Below are 18020 nucleotides of genomic sequence, written 5' to 3' on the forward strand. Positions count from 1 at the left end.
CCGAAACATCTGGAGATCTACTTTCTGCCCACCTCTGCCTTAAAGGGGCAAGGGGTGGGAAAGGCAGGGTGGAGAGGGTTTTTAAAAACGAAATCTCCATGCTCACCTCTTAACACTATGGAAGTTTATTTATTTTGTTTAAAAAGGGGAAACATAGGTGCAAATAAACAGCACACATTCTACGGATGTTTACTCGTAAGTAAATCTCGGCAACTCACTCTCTAGCGCGTTTTAGGATTTCAGAAAAAAGAGGGACCCAAACAAAAATCCTACAGCTGGCAATGCAACGGGAAGTCAAGGCCTCGAGAGGGGAATTAGGCGATTCGTCCAGGCAGCCCGGCCGGGGAAGGAAGCGGGGCCTCGGCTGGCAGCGGGTCCAGGCGGCCCTCGCTCGGCAGAGGGCGTCCCGCTCGCGGCTACAGCCGAGCCGGGAGGAGCTTCTCGCGTTGCAGGCTGCGCTCGGCTGGGGAGGAGCTGCAGTTGCCGCTGCCGCCGCTTCTGCCACGTCCACCGGGCTGAGCCGAGCCGGGAAGCGGCCGGAGGGCGCCAGCACGTGTGCACCGGTGAGTCAGTGCGGGGCTCGGGGGCAGGGAAGTCGCGGGGAGGAAAGTGCGCCGCGCAGGCGGATCTCTCCGTGCAACCGCTGCACAAAATCCGGAGTGAAATAGCGAGATAGCGGCTGTTGCCCGAACGCGTTTCCCAGCTGTTGATCGGGAGAGGCAGCTGTGGCAGGGTCCCTTTGCAGCGTGTGGGCTCGCTGGCTTACTCGCGAGGAAGCCGCACCGAGTCCAGCGGGGGGGGGGGGACGACTGGGAAACGCGCAGCAGTTGTGCGGGCAGCCTTGCCGCCTGAGCGCCGCCGCGCTGACTCGGGAGGAGGTCCGGGCGAGTTCAAGAAAAGTGCGTCCGGGATCGCGGCCCGAAAGGAAGAGAAGTTGCATCGCCTCTTAAGCGGGGTCGCCTTCGAGGTCCTGGGGTGGGGGGCGTCGACCTAACGGAGCGCAGGGTGCAATTCGGCCCACGCTTGCTCCGAAAAAAGACGCGCGAAGTTCGCGGGTAGTTTGCTGAGAAAGGAGCGCGGGGGCAAAGGGTGGCCGCCGTTCGTGTGCGTTGGGGAGGGATTAGGGGTCCGAGAAGGGAATGCATGAAAGTTGGGGGCCACGATGGGGTGGCAGAGAAGGGCGTGGGAAAAGGAGGAGCGGGGCGGCCTCGAAAGGTGAGACGTGCACTTGGAACTTCCGAAGCGGGCGGAGGAGGCGTGCGCGCGTCGAGCCAAGAGGCGCGCGAAGGGAAAGAGGCGGCGCGGCTCCGTCCGGGAGGATCAGGGCCACGACTTGGGGGGTGGAGCCGGGGGAAGGGCGCGGCGGGCGGAGGGAGGGGTTCCAGCCTGGTCTTCGGGAACGGGGCTGGCGAGGCCCTCGATGCCCGTCCCCTGCGTCGCCTCCCGGGTGCTCCGCGCGCGCTTTGGGAAGCAGAAGGGAGACGCGCCTTGGCTGCGCGGCTGCAGGACTTCCTGTGGACTTCGGCGGGGCTTCCGAGGGCGATCCCGCGGCCTGCTCTGCGCTTGACAAACTACTTGCTGGCCCCCAACTAGGGTTAAATCAGAGATTAAACTTATGTAGCATTTATAACCCCCCCTCCGCACCCGTGGAGTAGCAGAGGGGGCCCGATCTGGATTTTAAATGTCTTCCTATACCCCCTCCACCCTAGCCACGGCTAGTGTGCTGATCCGCACTATTTCCCTCCCCGTTGCGCATTTGGGACACTTTAGTGGTCGGTTCATGTTTTGGCAGCGGGAATTCCTGCGGAGACGCTTGGTTAATGCAGGCGCCGCCCCGTTGCTTGTTATACTCGGGAGTCAGACCGACGATGTGTAGTTAGTGGGACGTAAGTCTAAGTGAGAGGGCAACGGGAGATTTTGGGCAAGCAGGAGAGAAAGAAGCAGGGTGTTTCTGAGAGCTTGGTTGAACACGAGGCTTGTGGATGTGTGTATGGGGTAAAGACACTGGTAACACAAGAGATTTAGGTTAACGGCTGTCTGGAAAATAAATAAGGTTTTATCTTATTTAGAGACATTTAGAGCCACTGTGGTGTGATGTGGAGAGTTCTGGATTGGGGGATCTGGGTTCTGGCCCCCACTTGGCCATGAACATGCTCACTGGGTGAAGTTTGACCTGTCACTTTCAGCCTAATGCACCTCACAAGGTGTTTGTTGTGAGGATAAATGGAGTGGTGCACTTTGGGTTCCCTGCAAGCAGAAGAAAAAAAAGGTGGGGTAATAATTCTGTCCTTTGCCTAATGCTGAAACGGGTTGCTGCTTCTGTGGCTTGGATACCTTGATTGCATTTGCTAGTTGTTATGCTAGGGACAAATTATTATTTGCATTTATATTCTACTTTTCCTCCAAGGAACACAAAGCACCATATGGTGTCGTTTCCCCACCACTGCTTAATCCTTGCAATAATTTTACGAGGTAGGTTAGGTTGAGAGAGAGTGACTGGTCCACACTCACTTCTTGGCTTTTGGGGCTAAATGGGGAGTTGAGACTGGGTTTCCACGGCCCTCTAACTAGTATGCATATTGACTAATGAAGAAACGATTGATGTCGAGGGTAGCTTGAGAAAAAGGAGGAACCCAAGGAGGCTTGTGCATTCCCATGTAACAAAAAGTTCTTTTTATTATGCCGTTTTGTACCTTTTTTTCATTTGGAGAATTTGTATTCCAGACTTCCCCAACATGGAACCTACCAGATGTTTTGGAGTTTCCCATCAGCCCCAGCCAGCATTACAACTAGTCATTGATAAAGGAAGTTGTAGTTCAGACCATCTGGAGGGTGACACTCTGGGGGAGACTGCAGAATTCAGAATTCTCTTGTGCTCGGCTGGGCCAGTTCCTCTTTTGGCAGCCCGTGGCCCTGAACATCAGGAGTACTTCCTGGCTGTTACAGCAGCACAGCAATGGAACCAGTGACCTAGGGAGGTTCTGTGCTTTCCTACACTGGAGGCCTTCAGGATGCAGCTGGACAACACCTGTTGAGGATACTTGAAGTTGGAAAGCTGCATTGAGGTGAGGGTTGGATCTGATAGTCTCATTGACCCCTTCCAGTTCTACTATGCTGTGTTTCTTGTGGACTCCTTTTCTCCACCAAGCAGCCCTGATGGCGGCCTGGGATGCCTGTGCTTACTCACCTGCCCCCACATGCTTGGGAGTGCTGCAAAAGTAGACGGCCCTCAGACCTCCCAAGAGCACCTGTTTTGCTACAGTACTGGTGGTAGAAGCTGCTTCTGGTCAGGAATGGGCACCAGTGGGCCATCAGGAGGCATGAGGGGTCTTGGCAGCTGCCTGGCTCTTCCAACCTCTGGTGCCAAACCTAAACATACTGGTGATAATGGCAGGCATCTGTGACAAGAAGGGGAGAATGAGGGAGGATTTTCTTAAAGTATGGGCATACCTCCTCTGGCCTTCAGACCTAATCTGGCCTATGGATGTTGCCCTCCTGGCCTGCAGAGGCTTGGGCCCACACAGCTTGACATCCAGGGGTTGATTGGACCCCCTGAACATCAGCATGCAGCATTGAGAGTTTCTGGAATCTAACAATGTGGCTGTGATACCTTTAAGACCAGTGTGAGCTTAAGCATTTTTGCAGCCTTGGGCAAATTGAGATATTCTTTCCCGCCCCAATTTTATTGGATGCTGAGTAGCCTAACAATAGCACATTAAATGATCCAGAATTTAATGAAAGCCTATTTTCTCACTTCCGTTTTTAATTTCAGTAATTCAACTAACACCCCATTGTGCTCTGTGTTACTGAGCCCGGAATAAGTGCTAGTTGCAAATTTCTGGGCGTCATCAATAAGGTGGATTCCAAACCTGCATTTTGCTTACAAGTATGCGTGGGGAAAAGTGGATGTATTCAAAAGCACAGGCAGGACTTGCTCTGAAAGGCTTTTATAGGGATACGGCCAGTGCTCCTGGAAGTTTGACACCCTGTGCAGTTGCACGGTTGGCCTTCATGGTCAGTCCTGCCTTGTTTATGAGTTGTATATAAGAAGAACATTGTTCCTGTGCTGATTGATGCCTCCTGCCTTGTGCCCTAAGAAGGCAGGGAGCACCTGGGAACAGCGTACGGTTTCCCACACTGCTTTGAGCTTTCTTATGTGGGATTGGAGCCAAAGTTAGACCCACTTTGAGTGGAGCCTTTGAAATAAATGGAACTTAAGTTACTCTAACATTGGATAGAACCCACTGGATGTGATTCACTGAATCAGATCATTGAATCAATGGCCATGCTGGCTGGGGATTCTGGAAAGTGTAGTCCAAGCCTTCTGGAAGGCACTAGGTTGGGCGTGCAGTTCCGAACTAACTTGGAGAATGTTTGAAGGAAGAATTCTGGTACTTTATTGCTGGCAACAAAGCTGCTAGCCTCCACTGTGCATGAAAACCCTTGTTTAACTATTTGGTGATTCTCTAAAAAACAGTTCTAAACATTTCGAAGAGATTAATCCAGGCATATTTAAAGAGATTGAAAGAAAAAAAAGAAGGGAAAGAAAACTCCATTGTTAAGCTCTAGGAATTAAAGTCCCTAAAGCTCCAGAATGGTTGTAATTGAAAAATAAAAAAGATCATGAGGCTCACAGCCTGCTGAAGAATGTTGGGAGAGCATTAGAATGAGACCCAAATAATTGGCAATATAATCCATTTTAAATGTGAGTAATGCAGTCCTGCTTGAGTTTCCAGAAACCATTTGGCAGTTTGTTAGAGGGCACAGATGTGAACTGGTGGTTGAGCCAAATTTAATTCACAGCTTTCTGTTCCAAATTGACAAATACCTGCAAAGCTAAATTGTTGTGTGGGGTTTTGTTTTTGTTTTTTGGCCCTCCTAACATCCTGTACCAAGGGGAAGCACCCAGTCACCCACCCCAGTAATCTTTGATTCAGAGTAAAAGCCCATCATAAAGCATTTGGACTTTTGATTCCTTGGGGCTGTAATTGTAACTGTTTTCCTGGGGTAGTTGTCCTGGTCTGTTGTAACTAAAGCAGGAAATATTCCTGTAATACCTTAAAGGCTAGCGAATTTAGTCTGGCATAAGCTCTCAGATTCTAGCCCACTTTATCAGATGCACAGAACATTATGTGGAGTTTAAGGTTTGTATACAGTATATATGGTGGGGCCAGATGGGGGAGTTTGCAAACAGCAAAGTGCATTAGTAACAGTGAATGACCAGTGTTCATAGAGCAATTGTCACGGTTCACAATTTTCCCTTGCCCCCCCCCCCCGACCATATGTAATAAATCTGGAACGCCATGGCCCATGCATCTAATGAAGTGTAATGTATCTGGGCCCATATCATTTGCATCTGCTCTTGGACCATTCATTTCTTCTGTTGATTATGTTACATGGGTGATCAGCTGTCACTTGAACTCAGCTTGAGGGATGTAGCTGTGTGTCTTAGATCTTTTGATCCACTTGGGTTACGTGCTGGGATAAAAAGGCTTACACAGTTTCCCTCTCATCAAGTGAAACAGAATTGTACAGCTCTTTATAGTTTCCTCTCAGGTCCTTGACAATTCCCTCTGAGCTGCAAAAACCCAAATAGACTTGCATGCATGTGTGCATGGTACAGAGGGGACACCATTTCTGCAAGCCTGTCCCATCTAATAGAGGCCATGTCCTGGCCTGTGACTCACACAGCACTCTTAGATTGGAACCAGGAGCAGCCACCATTGAAAGAGGTCCCCATTCTAAAACATTGGAGGTGCAAGAAAGAACTTGATGGTCTGAAAGCTGTTTTCTGTTTGTTAGCATAAGAAGCTGGATTCAGAATCTTTGTCCTCTGTCAATGGCAGGACACTGCTCAAGGAAGGTGCCTCTGACCAGTTTGGGGGGCTTCCCCCCTCCATCTTTTCAGCAAGATCCTTGATGCTGCTGGAAGTTGCCAGAGTTAATATGGGAGGTGGGGAAGTTTGCTTCCACCAGCCACATACCTGGCTAGAAGGAGGGGTCATAGGCTGGTGGCTGCAAATGTACTTTGTATGCAGATACTCCCAAGTTCGATCCCCATCATTCCCAGTTAGGGCTGGACACTCGTTCATGAAACCCCGGAGAGCTGCTGCCAGTCTGTGTTGACATACTGGGCTAGGTGGACCAAGAGTGTGGTCCTTTAGGAGATTGTTATTCTCCTAAATCTGGAACCAATCAAAGGAAGGATTTATCTCCCCATTCAAACAGATTTTGGAGGGTTGGGAGGAGGAAGGGCTTTGATATCCTCTACTCAAACCTGTGTCACACGCAGTTGTCATGCAAGCGCCATTCAGTGCAGTGGAGAATTGGATCTGCCCGATGTCTGTGATGCTGAGCTTCCTCCTGTTGCTGGTTCTCCATCTGGCTGGCAGTTGTCATCTATAATAATAAGAGAGGATGCGTGTCTGCCTGTCCGTCCCTCTCTCTGTCAGTGCCGTAGCTCCAGGACTGAAACCTAGACACCAGCAGAGCCTTGAGGAGAGGTACGTCAGGGTGGCTTTGTTTTTAAACAGCGTTGGAACATTTAAATTAAGTTAAATGTGTCTGTGTGACACATCCAGCCACCAGTGGCAGACTTTCCTAGCCGGCACGCAGCTTTGCAGTGCATGCGGTTTGAAGCCGGGAGATTACAGGTCTGTGCTGCCCAGCTCCCTGGAATGGAGCAAGTGATGTGGATGTACCGGGGCATGAGCTGCCAATAGCCATACTTTCGCTTCAGCAGGTTAGGCACAGTGTGTCTCGTCATGCATGTCTGCTTGGAGTCTTTGCTATGTCAAAGGGAGGTAATTCCAGCTGATGCAAAGCTGAGTCCGTTATGGCGAATGGGGCAGCATGCAAGTCAAATTAATAAATAAAGCAGCCTCTGCTGGGCCGGGGTCATTGGGAATTGTCCAAGACAGGGTGACAGCTTGGGGAATGCTGGTATATTGCATCATGAGCCACACAGCTCCAGAACTACAAGCAAATCTTATTTATGTAAACTTTTTCTATGCTGTCCATTACTAAAAAAAAGTTTCTGGACGGCTTACAAGAAAGGAAACCAAGAACAAAACCGTAACGACGATACACAATACACTGCATCTAAAATAGTAGTAAAAACAGAAAGAGGACAGGATAAAACCAATTAATTGTTAGATCTTTTGCCAGCCTAGTCTTTCCAGTTCCAAGAGGATCCTATCCTGACCTTCCAGAGCTTCTTGATGCAGTACATAAAAGTGACCTGCAGACCTAGAATGTTTATGCCCTCATCTGTGCATCTCTCAAGCCATGTGAAGCTGCCATGGGTGTCTCCATTTGATAAATGTCAGAGGTTTTTCTGGAGTCTTGTGAAGAAGTTCAAAGTCTTCCAAAATTAATAGCCTGTAAACACTTATTGACTGACATTCAGGGCATTCTTGATTTGGATTTTGTCTCCAACCTGAATTCACTGGGTGACACCAGGAAAGGATTTCTCTTCCTTCTTAGCCCCCCTTTTCCCATCTTCAACAGGCGGATAATACTGACCTACTTATAGGATTGTTGTAAGGATTACAATAAGATAATGCACATGAAGTGCTCTGAATACTGAAAATGCTAAGTATACATATCTGCTTTTTTCATCTGTGACATGGGGAAAACAAATGTTTGTATAGCTTTCTCTGCTTGGTCACCTAGGAGATAATGCCTGTTCTCCATAGACAAAGAGGCAAGTGGCTCTTTTTCCATATGATAGTGGATAAGTTGTCCGTTTCTTGGCCCATGTTCTAAAAACGGGGGTATAGCCCCAGCCCGTGTCACTTGCCTTCCTCATGCTGCTTTTTGCTTTGATGTTGCAAGGTGCTAGACCCAAGCGTGGGAGAGAAAAGACAAGCTAGTAGGGTGTGCAAACCTCCCCTCCCATGTACGTAGTTGGGTCCCGTTGTGCATGCTTTGAAATGCAGCATCCGTCACTGTGACAGTGTGAGCAAAACAAGAGGTGGACTAAGCAATGTAATTACTTTTCCAAATCCTGGCAGCCTGGGTGAGTTTGCTAGCAGTAATCTACCCAGAAATGTTTGTCAGGCTTCAGGTTGTGAGACAGCGAAATGGAATCTTCTTGCATGTAGACGAACAAGGCATGCAAATGAGTTGCTGGGTTCACGTAGCACCTGGTAGAAGGATCATGTGCCCTTTGCCCTCGGCTCTGCACCTGTAACAGGAGGCACAGATAGAGGGGAAGGTACTCTGAGTGTAGAGCCGGGATCTTTTTATTAATTAATTAATTAATTAATTAAAGCATTTTTATGCCGCCCCATTCGCCGAAGCCTCGGGGCAGCTTACAACATTAAGTTAAAAATAATTATAACAGTAAATTAAAAATACAAACATAAGTTAAAATGCAAAAAATAACAATATAAAATAAGTCGCCCTGGCCAGATAAAATCCAATAATATTAACAGTTAAAATGCCGCTTAAATAAAAAGGTCTTCGCCTGGTGCCGAAAAACAAATAACGATCTTGAAAACTGCTACGGCATCCTAGATGATAAACTGGCATGGCATAGTTGGACTGGGATGTGGTTGATCAGGTGCTGGTTCCCACTTAGCAGGGAGCTCTGTGCATGACTTTGGGCCACTCAGATTCTCAGCCTAGCCTACTTCACAGGGCTGATGTGGCAAGAATGAAATGGAGAGGAGGAAAAGCTTACCAGCCACCTTGGATTTCTTAGAACAGAAAGAAAGGCAGGACTTAAATGTAATACAAAGACGACAGCAGCAGCAGCAGCAGCAGCAAGAAGTGCTCTTCAGGGGCCATAGGATGGCACTGAAAGTGAGCGTGTGTGTTGTGGAATTTTTTGCATAATGATGATTAAAAGCCATGAAACGAGTGGATATCGCACCGTTTACAGTACTGATTTGATAAATTAATTAAGACCAACTTGGCCCAGTTCTCAAGTGAGTGTATGCTTTGGCCATCTGTACTTTGCTGACAGCCCCATGGCCATCTGGCTTTCTCATACCTTATCTCTTTTACAGCTTCTCAATCCTCAGCTGTTCTCCCCACCTAGATGGCCAGGGCTTTGCGCGAAGGGAGAGAGCGACCCTCCCATATAATAGGTCTGGTTTGGGAGGCTTAATCTGTTGCTATGCAAAAGGAAGCAGGCCTCTTCTCCCCTTCTCGTCTCTCTTTTGATTGTTTAGATTCACGATCTTCTGTATGCAAGATTGTGTCCTCTGCACTTTTCAGAGCTCCTTGTGTGTGATTCTGGGATTCTGTGCCAGAACCATTGTGCCTAGAACTGCAGCGATGGCCTGCAGTAATGAGGGCTTCCAGATTGGCTTGGGTTTATGAGTTATTTTGGAAATAAATGAGTCTCTTGGTTGTTGTCATCCTGCCTTTTGAACAGTGAGCACAGAAGGTCCATCACAGGAAGAGGGGCGGGGGGGGGGGTAGGGAGAGGACAAGTAAGGGCATGCCTTGGCAAGTTTCTGCTTCTGTGATAGACCAGGGGCTTTCTTGTTCGGAAGATGCATGTCATTTGGCTGTCATTCAAAAGAACACCCAAAATGATTACTTTGCTGGAGCAATCCAGTTCTCCATCAATGGTCAGCTAGCTCAGGAGAACTTCAGGCCCAAGAGGAAAACATGGGGTTCCCCAGATGGCCCCTGTCCCTTTTTCCCCTCCTACCACTTGTTTGGTGGATTTTACGGTTTTTATGTAGTACCTTCCTTCATCTGAAAAGTAGAAATCTCTCCCCTAAGGCTGACAATACTGACAATAATCAGATTTGCTAAAATCAGATTTTGATTCTTTTTTCATCTTCCCTTTTACCTGCAGCTCCCCCACACTCGAATGCCGTTCCAAAGATCTTCTCCAAAATCAGGCCTCAGAGGGCTGAAAGCGGTTCCCCATGCCTCAGCTTGATTCTTCTGAGAGTTCAGAAGAGTGTGATGGAGCCCTGGAGGGACTGGGCCCACATCTCCCAAAATATTGCATTCTAAGGGAGATATTTCAGATGTTGAAACAACTGGGAGAAGAGGGGAGGTTAGAATTCTTAGCTGAAATGCCATGGATAATCCAGCCCGCTCCAACCTGCTGCCTTCCAACACACCCGGAGTGCACCAGATCTGGGAAGGCTGGTCTAACTAGTGTGAAGTTGGCTCACCTGTACCAGCATTTGCTGTTCTATGGATTATGCCTACTGTCATCCCCAAACATTGGTTGTGTTGGTGGGGCTGATAAATGCTGAAGTCCAAAGTACCTGGAGGGAACTAGGTGGAGAGGGCTGTGATATGCCGACAATGGACTGATTCTCCAAGTGTGGAGCTTTCTATAGATGAAAGGGTGCAATCCATACAGGAAAGGGAGATATCGGAAGGACTGGAGGAAAGTGCACGATTTTCAGCAATACAAAACATCTTAAGGGGAAAATGCCCTGAGGGAGACTGCCCCACAGATCAGCCTAGTGAGCGCTTCCTAGGTTCGGTGTCCATGAAATGCTGGCTGCCTGTGTTGCTGAGGAGGGGGAATGGAATAGAGTATCCTGGAAGTGGGCCTGACGGCCTGACTAGAACCCTGGTCCTGGATATGGTCTGAAGACAAATCAGTGATCCACCATGTTGAAGCTAAGCAGGTCTGGGGATGGACTGAGCTTGGAGGGGAGACCACCTGGGAACCGCATGTAGCCACCTTGAGTTCCACAGTGGGCGAAAGGTGGGGTATAAATACAGTAAATAAATAAAATAAACAGGAACATTCAGCGGTGGGACTTTGTGTTACAAATCCCATAGGTGGTATTAGACTGAGAATTCCCAAAGCACACTGTGATACACATATGAATAATCTTAAGTGCGAATACTGTGTCTGGGCAGAGCCACTGTGGTGAGCAAATCAGCGTTTCTCCTACCTGGTGGGATGTCTCTGGAGATTATTCTTCCACTGCCATCCTCCAGACTGACGTGAAGCAGCAGCACTTGGTTCTGCTTTTTCTCTGCTCTTGCTCCCCACCCCCTGTAAAACTTAGGGAAGCAGCTTTAGGGAATGATCAAGTAAATCCTTAATCCGCTGCTTAAAAAGTTACTTTGTAAACGGATAAGAAATCAGGAAGTGGCAGGTGGAAGGGAGAATTTGGTGGCAGATTTTAAGGAAAGTATATCGAGGTTGTTTGTGTGAGTGCCCATATTCCAAATTGCAAACTGAAAAGTTGTTTCACTTTTACTGAGAAAGCTGTCCTTGATAGGACTGTGGTGTGACTGAGGGACGTAATGTGGTTTGGGGCCATACAAAGGAAGGGTCAGTGTTGAAGCAGGCTTGAGTCTTACTGGCTGGGGTCACCAGCAACAGGGATAGCTCCCAACACAGCAGGATCCATAGGAAAAGCCTACGAACTCTCTAAGTGGATGCCATTCATTGTTATGGGGACAATTAATTTCTGTGAGAAGAAAATGAGAGCCAGTGCAGTCTAGTGGTGCTAATGTTGCATAGGGAGTTGGGAGTTCTGGGTTCTTGTTCCCACTGAGCCATGAAGCTTCCAGGACTGTCTCAGCCTAACCAACCTCACAAGGTTGCTGTAAAGATAAAATGGAGAAGATGATCTTAGATCTGTGCACCTAACTCTTCCGGCTAAATGCAGAACTCTGCATTTACCTCTTTGAAATCCATTGTCTTCGTTTTTTTAATCCCATCAGGATCATCTTGAATCCTCCATTTTGGTTTCCCAAGGCAGGAGTCTCAACCTTTCTGAACCCATGGACCCATTTGGGAATTTGAGAATCTGCTGTGGGCACCACCACAGAATAGCTAATTGATAGATTTCCTGTTTGGTGCCTACCTATCATGTCTGTGGATTTTCCCCTGCATTTTATTCAGCAAAAAAGTTTGTTTCATGCCTATTGGATACTCAATATCTCTTTAATAGATTATTTAATTCTCTTACTGTTGAATTGCTGGCAGTGCAATGCAGCTAATGCCTCTTCTAAACTTATGTTTTGGCAATGTTCAGTGATTGCTTCTTTTGTGGAAGAGTTTCTTGCATGACAAATTTTGTACTGGGACAGTCTCAAATATTCATAAATGCTCTTTTAAATCATGTTCATGATTCACAGAAATTAACAAATGGAAGGGGAAATAGCTGCTCACTCCCCTTTTGATAGCTAAAACATTGATGCTACAGAATTGGAGGGATGAACACAGGCTTCCTAAAATGCAGTGGAGTGAGGACGTTACAGTGCTTTGCACAGATGAACAGGTAACACAGAGATGCCACCTTCACATGGGTGGATATTTGGTCTGCATTTATTGAGGTTTATGCATAATTTCTAAAAATCTGCATGCATTTTGAACATAATCCTTTATGTATGTTAAACCTGGGAAACATTAAAAAAGACTGTTTGTTGGTACCATGTTGTGGGTGTTTGTTCTACAGTGTTACCTGTTCCTTATTCAGTTTGGTGTTGTCTGTAAATTTGGTAAGCAGTTCTCTTTTTCCTAGTCTTGTATAAAGATGTCAAACAACACTGGAGATTGGTTGAGATCCAGTCATACTTGGAGTAGACCTACGGTAATCAGTGGGACTGCATGACTAGTGATTCTAATTGATTTTTGTGGGTCTGTGTTATATAGGACCTAATTTGGTCCAACACTGGGAAAGGACCTTTGGGCAACCTCCTGCGGAGCAATGGTGTGGGATCTAAAAGGTATTAGATAATACAGTTACAGTACTAATTAATTTCATTTTTATACTGCCCCACAGCTGAAGCTCTCTGGGTGGTTTACTGAATCCATAAAAACAAATGATAAAAATACAATAAAATATAACATCAGAAAAAATGTAAAAAGTTTAAAACAGTTAAACGTGATAATAAAAACAGACAATAACAAGCCATAACAAAAGTGTAACTCTGTGAAATATCTGATGATCCTGTTCAAGCCCCTGGGTAGCTGAATAAGTCTTTAAAAGCCGTCTTAACCTGGTGCCAAAAAATGACAGATTTGGCAGACAGTACCCTAACATTAAAATCAGAAAAGAGTTTGCTTTTAGCTAGAAGTTTTGGGGGCAAATTTAAGCAGGGTGAAAATCTATATAGGCTGCAATTCTATATATCAGGGATGCACAGCCCTTTCCACTCCAAGGATACTAGCTTGAGGGTCAGCAGCTTCGCATGTGCGCTCAAACATAGACAAATGCACATGCATCCCAGTTGAGGGAGGGTCAGAGCACCTTGGAGGCTGCAGGTTGTTCATCTCTGCTTTACACATTTACTGGGAGTGAGTGTCACTGAACTCGGAGGGTTTTACATCTGAGCAGATATTTATGAAGTGGCACTGCAAGAATTTCATAATGATTTGGCTGGTATGTTCCCTCAGCCTGGGATGCACTGCTTGACTGGCATCCATTAAGAGAGTCTCCCTGACGCATGTACAGAGAGACAGGCATATAGACAGATGCGTCAAATGGCAGAGAGAGAAAATGGTTTACTGTCTAAAATCAAAAGATTCAGCTTGAAGAATGAAGATGACTTGAGTATATTAGGGGTTTTATTTTTGCTGATACATATCTTGTGGCGTGCCAGAAAACCATGTCAGCTTGTTTGAGTTGCATAACCTTTTGAGTCATAGGTAATAAAATGTGCCAAATCTATTCACCTGTGACAAAGTTGCAGGAACTCCTAGCAGACTCAGTGACCACAAAGGCCTCATTTCTGGATTTTTATTGAGCTGCTTTTTCAAAACACTGATGGTAAATTGTTTTTTGACTGAAAAAGTCAGTAGAAAGATCTTTCTCCCTGCCTTTTCCCTTTCATATAATGTTAGTACTTGGGGTCATGCAGTGAAATTGATTTGGCAGTAGATTCTAGACCAAAAACATTTTTCTCACAGTGTATAATAAATGTAGGCAATGTATTAACTTATTGCAGCCTCCCACAAACTGATGTCTTCCAGGTAGTTTTGCCTTTACCTGCTATCAGACCCAACCAGTATAAAAAGTGGCTTGAAATGCCAGGAATGCTGCGGATTATAATCTAAAATATCTGAAAGGCTTCAGGTTGGGGAAGACTGTTTTCATTTTTTCTCCTTTTCATTTGATTGGTAGTTCATAATTGTGCAACTCCACTAATTGATATTTGAACCCTTACCTGGTGCCCTGGTAAATGTTTGCAGCATCTATGGCAAAACCAGGTTTCAAATACATCGCTTTCAGGGGACAGCGGATAGTTGGCAGACCTTGGCATGCAAAATGGGGTGAAGATGCAGCGACATCCTTCCCCCTTTTCCACACTTTCCTGAGGGTCTAGGGCAGTGATGGCGAACCTTTTAGAGACCGAGTGCCCGAACTGCAACCCAAAACCCACTTATTTATCCCGAAGTGCCAACACTGCAATAAAACCTGAATACTGAGGTTTTAGTTTAGAAAAAACAACTCACAGCCAGACCAAGCAATTATGTATATATCCTTGGCAGCGCACTGACCGGCCATGCGAAAGCCGGTCCAATACTCGGCTGCTGGGGAGATGCTGGGGCAGCTTGGCTCGCGTGCGCAGTGCGGCTTGCATGCTGTGGTTCGCCACCACTGGTTTAGGTGTTTGGGTAACTGGAAACGTGCAGCTCTAGCCCCACTTACAGGGGAACTTATGTCAGCAGCTGTCAAGAGTCAGTGTTTCTCTCAAAACATGTTTTTTGGCAGGGCTAAATGTTTGTTTGTTTGTTTGACAGGGGCATATGCAGTCATGAAGTCTCTCCTTCCTTCACAGGAAAAAGTCTGCTTGCAACTTTGCTTTCACTTGATAGCCTGCAGTTCGATAGGTGTCAGCTAAAAGCAAGGAAATGTTTTTGAAGCCCAGGTTTGTTAATCTCCATGGATGGTACCTGCTTTGATAGCAAGGTCTTACTAGGATTTTGACCAGTCAAGGCTTCAAACTTCACATGCATAATTTTGAACTACTAACCACCCAGAAATAATAAAACAATTGCCTTAAAAAAGTGAGCACATTCTGTCACAAAAAGAAAAGGTGGGTGGATAAGTAGGGGAAATGAAGTGAAAGAAAACAAGGAAAAGGAGAACTAAAAGAAGTGATGAACCGTGAATGGTTAGTCAGTTGTGTTGCTTGGATGCTTCGGAGGGGGTGTCATTGGCTGCAGAGATCACAAGTAATCCCCGAGAAAAGTGGGGGGCAGACCACAGCAACTGAAAAAGGGGTCTTGATTGCAGTGGAGAAATGAAATGAGAGATTCTGCCATGCAGGTTATTGGATACCTGCAGGAGGACTGGGGGGAAGGAGTGGGGGAATGAACACACAGTGGGCCTGATTGTCAGCCAGGTGCACCACAGGTTGTTCCAAAAACAAGCCTTGCTATCTAGATTATCTTCAGGATGGATTGCTATGGCATGAGAACTCACCCACTGCAGGGCAGCTTCTTATGCTTTTAATGGGTTCAGAGGAGGGCAACAAGGATGATCTGGGACCTGGAAACAGCCCTGTGAGGAGAGAGTGAAAGAATTGGGCATGTTTAGCCTGGAGAAGAGAAGACTGATATGATAGAATTTGTTAAGTACTTGAAAGGCTGTCACACCGAGGAGGGCCAGGATCTGTTCCTGATCATCCCTGAGTGCAGGACACGGAATAATGAGCTTGAGTTACAGGAAGCCAGATTCCTGTTGGTCATCAGAGAAACTTCCCGGTAGAGCAGTATGGCAATGGTAGCAATTACCCAGGGAGTGGTGGGTTCTCCTACACTGGAGGCAATCAAGATGTAGCTGATGTTTATTGTACATTTTGTATTGTTAAACTGTCCCGAGACTTTGGTAATGAGATGGTATAGAAAAGTTTCAGATGGCTGGCTGGCTGGCTGGACAGCATCTGAGAGGGATGCTTAATTTGGAGTCCTGCACTGAACTGGGGGTGGACTCAATGGCCTTATGGTCCCTTTCCACCTCTAATATTCTTTGAGGTTATGGCTAAAACAGGTAGTGCTACATACTGTAAAGATTTGGGGATCAGGCCCACTGGACCACAGGACATGTGAAGCAGGAGGGTAAAAATCTAGGGGGAATCAGATGCAGCAGAGATATTCCATGAACAGTGGGGCAGATGGCCTCCCAGAGATGGAGGGGCTCCAGTTTAGTGGGCAGCCCCTCATACCTCTGGGCTGAAAATAGTGTCTGCGGATGTCCTCTTGCTGTCTTTTTCAGGTAATACCAGGAGCCTTGATCTGTATATGCCTTTCACAGGGAGTGCATCTTTCAGCAGGGAAGAGGCATAGGGTTGTCTCTCAGGGTGTTGCAGGAGGATCGGAAAGGCTGTGTGAAGGTAGGAAGATGCCTTGTACCACTGGACCATCTGGATCAGTTTGACTTCAGCTCTCCGGCAGGATGGATGCCCCTCTTTTTTTTTTTTTTTAAATGATGGTATGCGGGATTTGAACTTGGGACTTTCTGCATGCCGAGCATGCGTTCCATGACAGCTCCAATCCCTGCCTGAGATGCTTTTTAAATGTACTGAAGGCCTCGTGAGACCAACTTTCAGCATGGATTGTATTGCTTCCCCTTTCAGTGTCTTCTAATATTTTGTTTTCTGCACTCTTTGGTGTATTTTCCCTCCTTTTAGCTTCTTATTAACTTCTTCCTCCATCCCAACTGTTCTTTGTTTGTCCGTTGCATTCAACTTTTTTTTGAAATTGCTAATCTCATGTTTCCTGCCACATTTTTTTTATTTTCACTTTGCACTTTTTAATTTTGTTTATGCTTCAATTTCTTGGCTTTCATCTCCTTTATATTCTCTCCCGCCCCACCAAATTTCAACTCTTATCCTCCTAGGGAAACGGGTATAACTTTGAGGCCTGTCTTCCCTGTATTGATCGCCTGCCCGGCTTTCAGTGCAGCTAATTTACATTCTTGACTCTCATTGTTTCTGAATAAAGCCTTCACCCCCCCCCCCTTCCCCAGCCACCCCAAGAGGCATTGCTCAGAATTGTCTCCGTTTGCACAAAGGAAGCACAGAGAAGAAAGAATGATACCGTCGGCTTGGCTTTCTTATTTTTTAAAAAGAAGAAGAAGGTGTTTCTGCCTCAGTCAGTGTGCTACAGGCATTGTCTCTGGGAGAGCAAGGGAACTTGCGCTCTAGGGGTCCAAGTGATTTGATGCGGGGGGGGTGCATAGGAGGAAGGTTTGAAACACCCAAAGAGTGTTCACGTTGTAATGTCCTTTGGAAAAATCTTGCCCAGCCAATTTGAGTGGGCTTGTTTGTCACTGAGTGGGTGTGGCATCATTGCCCACTTGCAGCTGGAAGAGTTGGCTCTTTCTTCTAATAGGATTGCCATTTCTCCTTTGCTCCATGTCCCGTGGCAGAGCATCTGTGCCATTAACACTGGAATTACAGATAGGCATTTATCAGGTGTAGTTTTCCTACCTGGTATACCTCCAGGCTGGAGAGGGACCTCTTGAATTTCTGCCATGCTTGTCAAAGGGGCAGAGGAATCCTGCATGAGGAAAGGTACAAGTTCTTTTGTCTTTGAAAACACAGTGCTATGCTAGGAACTTAGAAAGATGCCTTATACTGGGTCAGAGCATTGCTCTAACCAGCTCGATCTTGTTGACGCTGGCCAGGAAAACCCAGTGTGGTGTAGTGGTTAGATGGTTAGACTGAGACTCAGGAGGTCTAGGTTCTGGTCTCCTACCTCACAGGGTTGTGGTAAGATAAAATGGAGAGGGGTTTATTTAAGCTGCACTGTATTCCTTGCAAGGAACAAGTGGGATACAAGTATAATAAATAAAAAATAGAAATGTATTTCACTTTTGAAGGTCATGCAAACATGACTCATTGCCAGTCCTGAATGCAGGCACAAGCAGGAGTTCTTTCTTTGAGAAATGACAGCAAATTCCCAGATGTGCAACTTTGTTGGGGGAAAAATGTTTTCTTTTGCGGTGCTTCTCCTCTCCCCATCGTCCTCCACTCCCAGCCCCTGCAGAAAGCTGGGAGTGGTGATTCCACTCCCCAGGTCTGAGTTTCAACCTCAGGGAGAGGAGTGGGAGGCAGGCGGGAAT

At 46.7% G+C, this 18020-nt stretch overlaps 1 long non-coding RNA gene across 1 annotated transcript in view; it reads left to right on the forward strand.

The window, feature by feature from the left end:
- Positions 1-492: 492 nt before the first annotated feature.
- LOC123029579 overlaps positions 493-18020 on the forward strand; it is a 61404-nt gene continuing 43876 nt past the window's right edge. Inside the window, exons 1-2 of the long non-coding RNA XR_006415946.1 lie at positions 493-563; positions 2725-3065. This is a non-coding gene — a long non-coding RNA (uncharacterized LOC123029579). The remainder of the gene's footprint in view (positions 564-2724; positions 3066-18020) is intronic.

This window comes from Varanus komodoensis, unplaced genomic scaffold (genome assembly GCF_004798865.1).
Source record: "Varanus komodoensis strain SLA01 unplaced genomic scaffold, ASM479886v1 scaffold4, whole genome shotgun sequence".
Taxonomy (NCBI): Eukaryota; Metazoa; Chordata; class Lepidosauria; order Squamata; family Varanidae; genus Varanus; species Varanus komodoensis.